At 43.5% G+C, this 11,086-nt stretch overlaps 2 pseudogenes; both read left to right on the plus strand.

Moving 5' to 3' along the window:
- The first annotated feature begins 239 nt into the window (after nt 1–239).
- Nucleotides 240–2,459, plus strand: LOC123161033 (uncharacterized; annotated as a pseudogene).
- A 4,324-nt stretch (nt 2,460–6,783) lies between these two features.
- Nucleotides 6,784–9,099, plus strand: LOC123176727 (uncharacterized; annotated as a pseudogene).
- Nucleotides 9,100–11,086: the final 1,987 nt, after the last annotated feature.

Consider the following 11,086-nt stretch of genomic DNA (forward strand, 5'->3'; position numbering starts at 1 on the left):
CATATACAACACGAGCACAGGCAAGTGAGCATAACTCAATCTAGGCCTGGCCTCATCGATTTGGTTTCCGCACAGAGATCAATTAAACCATATACATACTAGTGGAGCTAGATTGCTAAGATCCCGTGGAGGTACACTTTCAGTTAATTAGTACTCCCTCCGTTTCTGAATATAAGTTTTTTTTAGATGTTTCAATACGTACTATATACAGATGTATATGGATGTATTTTAGAGTGTAGATGCACTCATTCTACTCGGTACGTAGTCCATATTGAAATCTCTAAAATGACTTATATTTAGGAACGGAGGAAGTACAATACATACATGTTTTGCATACTACATATAGACCGCATCTTAGTTTTGCTAGTGACTGCTTTTGTTACAAATAAAAACTGATCAATTCGTTGAATTCCATTCAATTATTTGTTTCCATGTTCAAAGAATGGTTTCTTTTTTGGGTTGACTTTGTAAAACTTTCCTTTCAGTATTATGCCAAAAAAGAGGAAGTCTAAGAAGGTGATCACTGCAGCTAGTCTACCCGATGATCTAGTGGTGGAAATCCTCTCTCGGGTGCCGTTCAAGTCTTTTTGCCGCTTCAAATGTGTCTGCAAGGCCTGGCTTGCCTTCTCAGCTGATCCTCACTATCATCACAAGTTGCCAAAAATTCCCACTGCTCTTTTGTACAGAGGCCACGACAGGGATCATGATATCAACCTGTCCTCAAACGGCAAATTGATGGAGCTCATTCATTCGTGCCATGGTACAAGCAATTACAATTTGTGGACTGTTGCAATGGCCTAGTCCTTTGTCAGTACTGGAACGACTATAAAAATACCTCTTCAAATACTTGCCGCCTCATTGTGTGCAACCCGTCAACACCAAAGTCGAAGAGGCTTCCTGCTCCTCCCACTCACGATCACCCATCTGTTCACCCAAATGACTCCTGCTTTCGCTATACAACTTTGTTGGCCTACGATCCATCTTGGTCGGCACAGTTCTATGTCTTCAGATTTCAGCAGAAGTTCGATGGAAGTCGGTCACTAGGTATCCGCCAACTTGAGGTGTTCTCGCCTAGCCTATCCACCTGGTTTGTGGATGATTCACAATGTTGGGATCGTGATGCATGGGGTTGGAATTCCATCATACTCGCTGTTAAATCACACTATTTTATGAGTGGGGTGTTATATTTGCAGACCAGGAGTCATAATATTCTTGTGGTCGAAAGCTTGGAAGCAATGAGTCATCGCATGCCATTGCCACCCCATCATTTTACTATCATGCTACCACATGACCAGCGCGGTCTCAAGGTTGGATGCTTTGGCCAATCATCGGGGCTCTTGCAGTGTGCATTTCAAGAGGAGGGCGGCCGTGCAATTACAGTTTTCAGTCTTGATTCTTATCGGCCTTGCAAGTGGTCTCTGAAGCATCGTCTTTGTATGCGAGATGCACTTGGAAGGGATGATTTTATTCGCAGTGGAGATTCCTGGCCCTCGTTTTGTGATTATAGGATCGTCGCTCTTGATTTGGAGAAAGGGGTTCTTCTCCTCGTCGATGACAATCTAATGAAGCTTTTGTCGTACAACATCAACACTGGGAAACTTAGCGGGATAAAAAATGGTAAGCTCAGCATGCCCTATGAGCAATACTATTATTATGTGGCATGCTACTCGAAGCTACCCAGGATGAGACGTTTATGTGGTGAACTGAGTAGCAAGTAGCAACATCACCTCTTCTGTGCACTTTGTTTGCTGCACCATTTTCTTTCTGTCATTGATGTGGCTGCATATGTCTATGTTTCTCCTCTGTTGGACATGCACAAGAAACTTGTTAATCAGCCAACAGCAGAACTATGTTTTTACATAGAATATTAATGCAGCAGCACGAGATCATTGAAAGTACAGACATGCTCGATTGCTTTGAGTTGACTCGATCGATGGACAACAGCTACTATATCAGTTACCTGCAAGTACTTCAATCATTTTCTTTGGGAGAAGTCTTATGACGTCAGACTAAAAAAAATTCTGACAGTTGAAAATTCATAGATAGAAGAAACACGAGCTTGTTAATTAGTATACATCTCCTTCGTTCAGTCTGGATGTGTATTGGCCTTGCCATTAGTCTCAGAAGTAGTAGGAAGGGATGATTTTCTTTGCAGTGGAGATTCCTGGCCCTCGTTGTGTGATCATCATCTCATCGGTCTTGATTTGGAGAGAGGGGTTCTTCTCCTTGTCCATAACATGTAATGAAGCTTTTGTCATACAACATCAACACTTAGTGGGATAAGAAAATGGTCAGATCAACATGCCCTGTGGGTATTACTATTCATACATGGCATGCTACTCAAAGCTCCCAGGCAGAGCCATTTTTGTGATGAACTGTGTAGCAGCATATTTTGTGTGCACTTTGTTTGTTGCACCCTTTTTATTTTTTGCCATTGATGTGGCTGCATGTCTCTGTTTTGGCGGATTTGTTAATTAATTATTCAGGTTCACACCCAGTTTAGGTAAAAAATTGGGTTTGTAACATCAAAGGGAAAACAGATATGAGGAATGGCGTGAGATCAATTGCCTACAAAAAATCAGATTAAGCAAACCGGCTCCTGTTGTCGTGGTTAAGCTTGCTCGCGGTCGCTTCGAGAGTTTGAGTTGACTCGATCGATGCACAACAGCTACTCTATCGCTCACCTGCAACTACTTCCACCATTTTGTTTTGAGGAAGCGAACCGTCGTCAGACTAACAAGTGTCTGTCTGTTAGAAATTCAGAGCTAAAAAAAACACAAGAGCATGTCTTTTGCATGTTAATTAGTACACATCTGCTCTGTGCTGTGATCCACGGGGAACATTAATTAGTAAGAACTGTTAATTGCTACAGTTGCTACGGACAATCGTAGAGGAAGGAACGGTGACGGTGACGCCAATCATCGCTTTGGCCATTATATTTGACTGGTTTCTCCTGCGTTGCCTCGTCCATCCTTTTCAAATTGGCAAGTCTATATAGAAATTAATTGTAATAACATCTTATATTATGGAGTTAATTACACTATTGGTACATAAACTTGCGGCGCGGGTACAATTTCATACAAAAACTTACAAAATGACTCAAATTAGCCCATAAACTTGCTTTACGGGAGCAAACTGATACAAATTAGTTGAAACCTGCCAAGTCGGCACTAGGAACTTGGCCCGCATCCAGGTTAATTTACAGGAACCCCCCACTGTATGATGTAAATAGATCCCCGAGTAGCCTAGCCAGCCTCTCTGTTCACCACGCACCAGCCAAATCCCTAGCGGTTCTTCTCTGTTCTTCCCACAAATTCACACTCGACCGAGGCAGCCTTCCTCTCAAGCCAAATCCCTAACCCTTGACAGTGGCAACGGCCGCGGCAACGACGGAAGAAGGTGGCTCGCCGTGACGGGCCGTCGCCGTTGGCGGATAGTCTCCTCGTGGGCGCATGGCCCATGGGCGACGGCGGTGGCAATGTCAGTCCCGACGGCGGTGGCAATGTCGGTTCCGACGGCGGCCTGGGCGACGGTTGTACTAAAGAATGGCGGGTGACATCTGAGCTTCATTTCGGCCCAAAAAAATCCGGAGGTGCTTTTCTATGGATTTAATCCTTCTGATCAGCGCTCCTCTTCATCGGTGATGGGTGCTGGCACGACGAATTTTCGATTGTCTACTACAACAAGGTTTGCCCGACTCGTGTGATGGAGGGTGATAACGACTATGAACTCCGGTGGTGAACTATCATGGCGTGAACTTAAGTTTTAAAATATGCAGTATCGTTTAGAGGATCTATTCGGCCGTGCCGTGCGTGGTACCGCCAATTTGTTTTAGAGGATCCCTCAAACAAATTTGGCGGTACAGATTTGTATCGGATCTACTATAGTTTCTCTCATGGTGGCCATGGTGCCGACGGCCACCTAATCTGAAGGTGGTAGGGCCACCCGTGCGCTACTAGCAACAGTACTGGGAGATGGGCGTGGTGGCCTTGGGCTCAGTCGTGGCATTTTTCTCATTGTCACAAATCGCAATATTGTCTTTGAGGAAACAAGGGGACATATGTAACGTTGTGAGGAGATGTGATAAATCAGGAATATGCTGCATTGCCAATATCCGACCATGTGAAGCTTAGGGGGTGTTTGTTTCCAGAGACTTTTTGGTATAGGGACTAGAAAAAGTCCCTCTTAGAGACTTTTTAACCAAACAGAAGGGACTACTAGGGACTATAAGTTGCTTTTTTTAGGGACTTTTTGGGACTTTTCCAACAATGCCCCTCCCTGCACCCATTGCCCTGCCGCTCCATGATGTTATTTGGTTGTTATTTTTCTGTATACTAGGGATAACATGGTCATTTAATAACCTCTAGGAAGGGACTAGGGACTTTTTAGTCCCTGGAAACAAACAGGGAGGGACTTTTTAGCGACTAGGGACTTTTTAGTTGGGACTAGAAAAAGTCTTAGGACTTATGAACCAAACAAAGCCTTAATTTCCTTATGCCATTCAAATATGTAATAATTAGTTGAGGCCACCCTATTATGGTTCCAAGTTGTTGCCTTATAAGGGAGTTTTTTGGTTTGAATTTAGCTTATACCGATAATTTTAAGGTTCCTAGGTCTCAATTTACGGTTGAAATCTAAAAAGATAGTAAGAGAAACTCTAGCAGAGTCGTTAAAGGTACAACTCCGTAATTATTGTGGAGTGCATTTCAAAAAATTATGGAAGCTCGAAAGGCAACAACCAAGCTCAGAGAGTCTATATTTGTTGTATCTATAATCAAGGGACCCACTCGACAATAAGACATTCCTTTTTCCCTAACCTCCCTGGCATCCCAAGTGAGGGAGGTGGGAGGGCACCTGAAGTTTCCTTCAGGCCACACGGAACTAGACGTAACCGTTATATGGAATGCACTCCAAAAGGCAGCCCCGAGATGCCATAAATGAAGACCGGGAGGCCAAATAGTGAGGACGCTCCATAAATTATGGCGATCCTTGACAAGATGGCAACTCTGTTAGAGTGCTTTTTCAGGACAAAATTGACATAAGAGTGATTATTATGGCAATCAGGCAGATATGGTAACTCTGCTAGAGTTGCTCTAACACCATCGTAGTGCGACCGCAATACTGAGAATATTCTTCCTGAAAGTATATTTAAAAAAACATAAGGATTTTTTTCAAAACTATCACTATTTTTATAGCAAATTCGGAAACTATAGCACCAAATGCAAAAAAAAAAAAAAAAACTATGACCCCGTCGGCCTCGTGCGGGCCGAATTCGGCCGTGCCTTGGCCCAAGAGGTGCGTACTTGGGCCGAAAAGACAGCCTTTTTGTCAGCAGTAGGCCGAAAAGGCCTTTTTGGTCCGTAGTAGGCCGAAAAGGCCCTGGGGCCCACCTTTTCACGTTAACGGGTGGCCGAAGCTGCATGGCTCCACTCTTCGCCTTATGCTAGGCCGAAATGTTTTTTTTAATTTTGGCTTATGAATACTGTGCAATCATTGCCCATCTTAGACATTGAAAAAAATATATTGAGGGGAAAGGGTTGCGCGAAAATATATTTTTTCGGTGTCTAAGATGGGCAATGGTTGCACAGTACTCATAATCCAAAATTTAAAAAAAAAGTCATTTCGGCCTAACATAAGCCGAAGAGTGGAGCCATGCAGTTTCGGCCACCCGTTAACGTGAAAAGGTGGGCCCCAGGGACTTTTCGGCCTACTGCTAACCAAAAAGGCCTTTTCGGCCTATTGCTGGCCAAAAAGGTCTTTTCGGCCCAGGGTACATACTTCTTCGGCCGAGGCACGGCCGAAAAGCACTTTTCGGCCAAATCCTGGCCAAAAACTCCCTTTCCGGCCCACACGAGGCCGACGGGGTCATATTTTTGATTTTTTTTTTTGCATTGGGTGCTATAGTTTCTGAATTTGCTATAAAAATAGTGATAGTTTTGAAAAAAAAATCAAGTATAAGCATTCAACACTATTTTTTGCGAGGGTAAAGAGTTTTATTCCATAAAAATAGGGTTACAATCGAGAGGCAAAAGTTCCTCTATACACGGTGGTCCACGATCTAGCCATACATCAGTCACATTCTCAATACGACTATACAAAGCCAACCGATCTGCTACCCTATTTTGCTCACGTTTAATTTTCTGCGGAATAAACTCATGAAGTACTATAAGATGCTTGATCTCAGCTACCAAATGTCCATATGCCGACAGAGACAGGTTATCACCAGTCAGGGACGCCAATGCCTCCGACGAGTCCGATTGCACTATTATAGGAACATCACTGTATTGAGCCGCCAGAGCCATACCTTGCATCAGTGCATGCAACTCAGCCTTTAGTGCGTCGTTGCAATTAAACAGGCAACGATACGCAGCAAAAATCACATTTTCATCATGTCTCCTCAAAATCATGCCAGCTGCCGCCGAGCCATCCACCGAAGAAAAGGTCCCGTCAACAGATAGTGCAACCCGATTTGTCGGCGGTGGTGACCATGGAAGCGCGCTAGAAACCACTAAAACACGATTAACTGAACACTATTGAACAAGCACATGGCCAAAGTAAGCACTTTGGTAAGGAGTATGGTGATTTGGATCCAGGGCTCCGCGGAGGCTGGTGTTTCTGAAAATATAATAAGAACCATAGTTGAAAATAAAATAAGTTTTTTTACCAGCAAAAGAAAAGAAGAAAATATTTTGGAGACCTCAGACAAATACATCCAGAACAACAACAAAACTTTGAAGCCCATCGGGCCATAGGCCCATCTGCGAAGGCACGATCAATTTTGATTTCGTTTCCGGTTTTGGCTCACGATCAGTTCTAAAATACCTTAGGTCTGACGACCGCGCAACAACATCAACCAGCCGCAGCCACAGCCGCTGGCTGCTCCGCCGCCGTATCAATCCTTCCCCGGCGTCGGCGCGGGCCTCTGCACCTGCGCTGCCAGTTCGATCGACGACGACCGCGTCCGCTCTACATCTACTCTGCCAAATAGCACAAGCGCAGGTAAGTGTACATGCCTGGCCTCATCGATCAGAACAGAACTCGTAGTTGGATATTGCAAAGAGGACAAAAATTTGCACTTTCTGCCTGAATGGTTACTTGGTTAGCATACCCATACATCGATCACCAGTAAATCAAAAAGACAGGCACCGAAAGCTAAGCGCTTTGATTTTGGCCTGAATTTCCCATGATCTTTAAACAATAGATTTGCCTCCTATATCCCATGTAATATGCACACCATTATGGGGCTGCTCTTTATCTTCTTTAAGCACTTCTATTTTATCTTTTTTGTCCAAGCAAGACGTGGACTTTTTATTTTATTTACCTTCTATGACCGTGGTAATGTTATACTGATGTGTGTCCCATTTTAATTTCTTTATATGTTGCACAAGTGGATGAACTGCCTACATAATCATATATAATGTAACTCATGAACACCAGGGAAAGTGACCTAATTTCTTGTTTTCTCATGCATAGTCATGGATGTTTTCCTCAAGTGTTCCAATAAATACTTTCAGTCCGTCCCCTTTTCGCATTCGTCCGCATTCGTAACCGGCACTATTTATATTTGTGTCAGTACCGGAATTTCTAATTCTATTTCTTCTTTGGGTAAATGGTTAGCCTATTCTGACAAATTCTGCTCCATTTTCAACCCTAGCTAGTAGCCACCCTCGTTTGTTAATAGGAAATCACATTGTTTTCCAACACGCACAGTTCAACTATATACAAGCGGAGGTAGATTGTTAGGACCTCATGGGATGGGATACATTTTGTTTAGTACAACTGCATGTTTTGAACCAATGTATAAACTGCATCTCAGTTTTGCTAGCAGTCGCTTCGTTCTAAATAAAATGGATCATTTACCATAGAACTTATTACTTACCATGTTCAATTTTTTTTATGTTGATCTTGTCAATATTTGCTTCCAGGAATCTGCCACAACATATGGAGTCGAAGAGGGTGAACATTGTTGATTGTCTAACTGATGATCTAGTGGTGGAAATCCTCTCTCGAGTGCCACCCAAGTCATTTTGCCGCTTCAAATGTGTGTGCAAGGCTTGGCTTGCCTTCTCCTCTGATCCTCACTACCGTCGGAAGCTGCCAAAAACTTCCACTGGTCTTCTCTACAAACCTCAATACGGGTCTGCTATCCAGCTTGTTGGCATGTCCCCAAATGATGAGGAAATTGATGGAGCTTTTACATTCATCCCTCAGTACGAGCAATTAGAACTTGTGGACTATTGCAATGGCCTGGTACTTTGCCGGTACAAGAGCAGATATACTTCTGCAGATACTTGCCGCTTCATTGTTTGCAACCCAGCAACACGAGAGTGGAGGACGCTTCCTATTCTTAATACTCCATATGGCCCAAATGTCTCCCGCTATACAGCTTTTTTGGCCTTCGATCCATCATGATCGGGACAGTTCTATGTCTTCAACTTTCAGGAGAAGTTAAAAAACACCTTGCCACTTGTTATCTACAAACTTGAGGTGTTCCCATCTGACCTATGCGAGTGGCTTGTGGATGATGCATGGAGTGGGAACCATAGGATAATGGTCAATAAACCACACAACTTTATAGGTGGGGTGTTTCATGTGCATAGCAACACTAGTGAGATTCTTGTGGTTAGAGGCTTGAAGGCAATGAGTTCTGGCATGATGCCATATCATTATACTATCAAGCTGCCGGGTGACTGTTGGAATGGTTGCTTTAGCCAATCAATGGGGCTTTTGCAGTGCGCATTTCCAGAGGAGGGCGGCAGTACAATTGCAGTTTTCACTCTTGATGATTATCGTCCTTGCAAGTGGTCTCTAAAGCATCGTTTTTGTATGGGAGATGCGTTTGGAAGGGACAGCTTCCTTCCCAACCGAGATTATCTGTCCTGGTTGTGTTTTTATCGGATTGTTGCTCTTGACTTGGAAAGAGGGGTCCTCTTCCTCGTTGATAAGGAGTCAAATAAGCTTTTCTCATACAACACTAGCACAGAGCAACTTAGTGAGATTAAAGATGGTCGCCTCGGTTGGACCTGGGAATGCTTTTATTATGTGGCATGCTACTCAAATCTCCCAGTGCTGAGCCGTTTATGTGATGTAATTGAGTAGTAGCATGTCTTATGCGCATCTTCTTTTTTCCTATCATTACGGAAAAAGGCTTTCGCCCCACTTTATATATAAAGTACAGCGGATGCATTCCTCTGTTTCTCCTCAGATGTATGCCCGAAAATTGGCTAATGATATTTAGTTGTGACACCTATCTCCAATTTTGGGGCATGTTTGAGTTTGTTTTCCACAGTGCAGAATTTGTACCATCACACTGAAATATAATTGGAAGGATGGCCCATTAGTCCATCACCAGTATATATATAGCTGTCCAAGCTCCAAACCATTCCGTGAAACCACACTCAGTTTTGATTCTGTTTGCAAATGGGATTAACTTCCTGACGAACTCTCATCAAGCAAACCGGCTGCGGTTGCTATGGTTAATTACATCTCATGTTCTTGTCAGTGTATTTTAAGAGAGGGAGAGAGAGAGGGTTTTTACCGGGTTGTTAACATTAACAACAAAAAATTTCTCTTGTCAGTGTATTTTCCAGCAGCAGCGAAGTCGGCAAGTGCATTGCAATGCCAAGAGTAAGATAGATTCATTTTTTATTTAGACAACATTTCTGGCATGTCCAGAAGTTTATTTTGTAGGGCTAAAGCAGAGCTTTATTACCTAGACAGTAACAATGGCCACCGCTGGCACATCATCCTCCCAGAGGGAGGCTTCGCTTACATTGCAATCATAACCCAGTTTTGCTACCAAATGTGCAGCTTCATTCACATCTCGCTTGCAAGAAGTTGCCTCATTTTTCCATGCACGCTATGTGTTTACTCGAGTGCTGCTTCTGCGGTTCCACCTGTTCCCTGGTAATCCAACGGCGTTAATTTGTTTTATGTTTTTCTCCTTCCTCCGAGGTTTGCAAAGGACACTCCCCTAGTCCCCAAGCCCCGTTGTCAGCGATCCTACTCCTCTTCCCCTCCTCTCCTAGAACACATGGAGCTTGGAGCACTAATAATAAGTCTGTTTGATTTTCAAGGAGTTCATGAACAATAGTAGATAACACGTTTTAAATCAGACTGGACTGAACGAAGAAAGATCTTTCCACACAAGAGTGGAAGGGATCCTTTAGAAATAGTTCTTAGCTCCAATCAAGCTTTCTCTGCTGTCTAGGATCGTTAGTGCTATAGTGGAGTCACTTTTCTCAAATAAGAATGGTGGTCACATTTCCTTTCTGGTGGTAGTCATTGAGGATCTCAAAAACAGGGATCGCAAAACGTGTTAATAATGACAATGCTGGGCGAAAAAGCTAAAGAAGAAAAAACCTGTAGATTTGAATGCCACTTCCTTTGCTAAGATAGCTAGATTTGGATGTTCATTCCATAAGGTATAGCTGCATCTGACACTGAGTAGAAGTTACTAGCAGGAAAGACAGGAAGCTCTGAAGGATGTACAATGCTTGGAGGGACAGAAGTTTCAAGAGAAATGGTCTCTTTCTTCGCTGACCCGAGTAGCCACAAAATGAATGAGAGAGAGGAGAGTGGGTGAGGAGCAGCCGTAGAAAATGGATAAGCCCGTAGGGGGGGATGAGGTTGTTCGCCCGACTGCTCGCCATGTCTGATCACGAAAGATATCTTTCCGAAGATACGCGTTCGGTCCACCGAAAACTATCGAAGTGTTGCCATCCACTCGGACGGACACACAAAATTTTTAAAAATGGGAATGATTTTCACTTCCCAGCCTCTGCATCAACTAGGGATGCATACGGCCATTTTAGTATGAGTACCAAGATGAACATGGTCCTCAAAATTATTTTTTAAATGAATCTCAAGATATTTTTTTAATGAGTGGTTCCACGACACACCAAGTTTGATCCTCAATAAATGAGAGAAAACCCCCTTGCATCACCTGTCAATTCTAGGAATAAAACTCGGGTAGTTAGGCTGCACAACCGCATGCTCAACCACTGAGCCAAGGACGGACGCACAACATGCCCATTGAAGTTATCTTCGGGGCTACTATAGGATGAGATCGACGCTCCTCTACGGA

The sequence above is a fragment of the Triticum aestivum genome, chromosome 1D (genome assembly GCF_018294505.1).
Source record: "Triticum aestivum cultivar Chinese Spring chromosome 1D, IWGSC CS RefSeq v2.1, whole genome shotgun sequence".
Classification (NCBI taxonomy): domain Eukaryota; kingdom Viridiplantae; phylum Streptophyta; class Magnoliopsida; order Poales; family Poaceae; genus Triticum; species Triticum aestivum.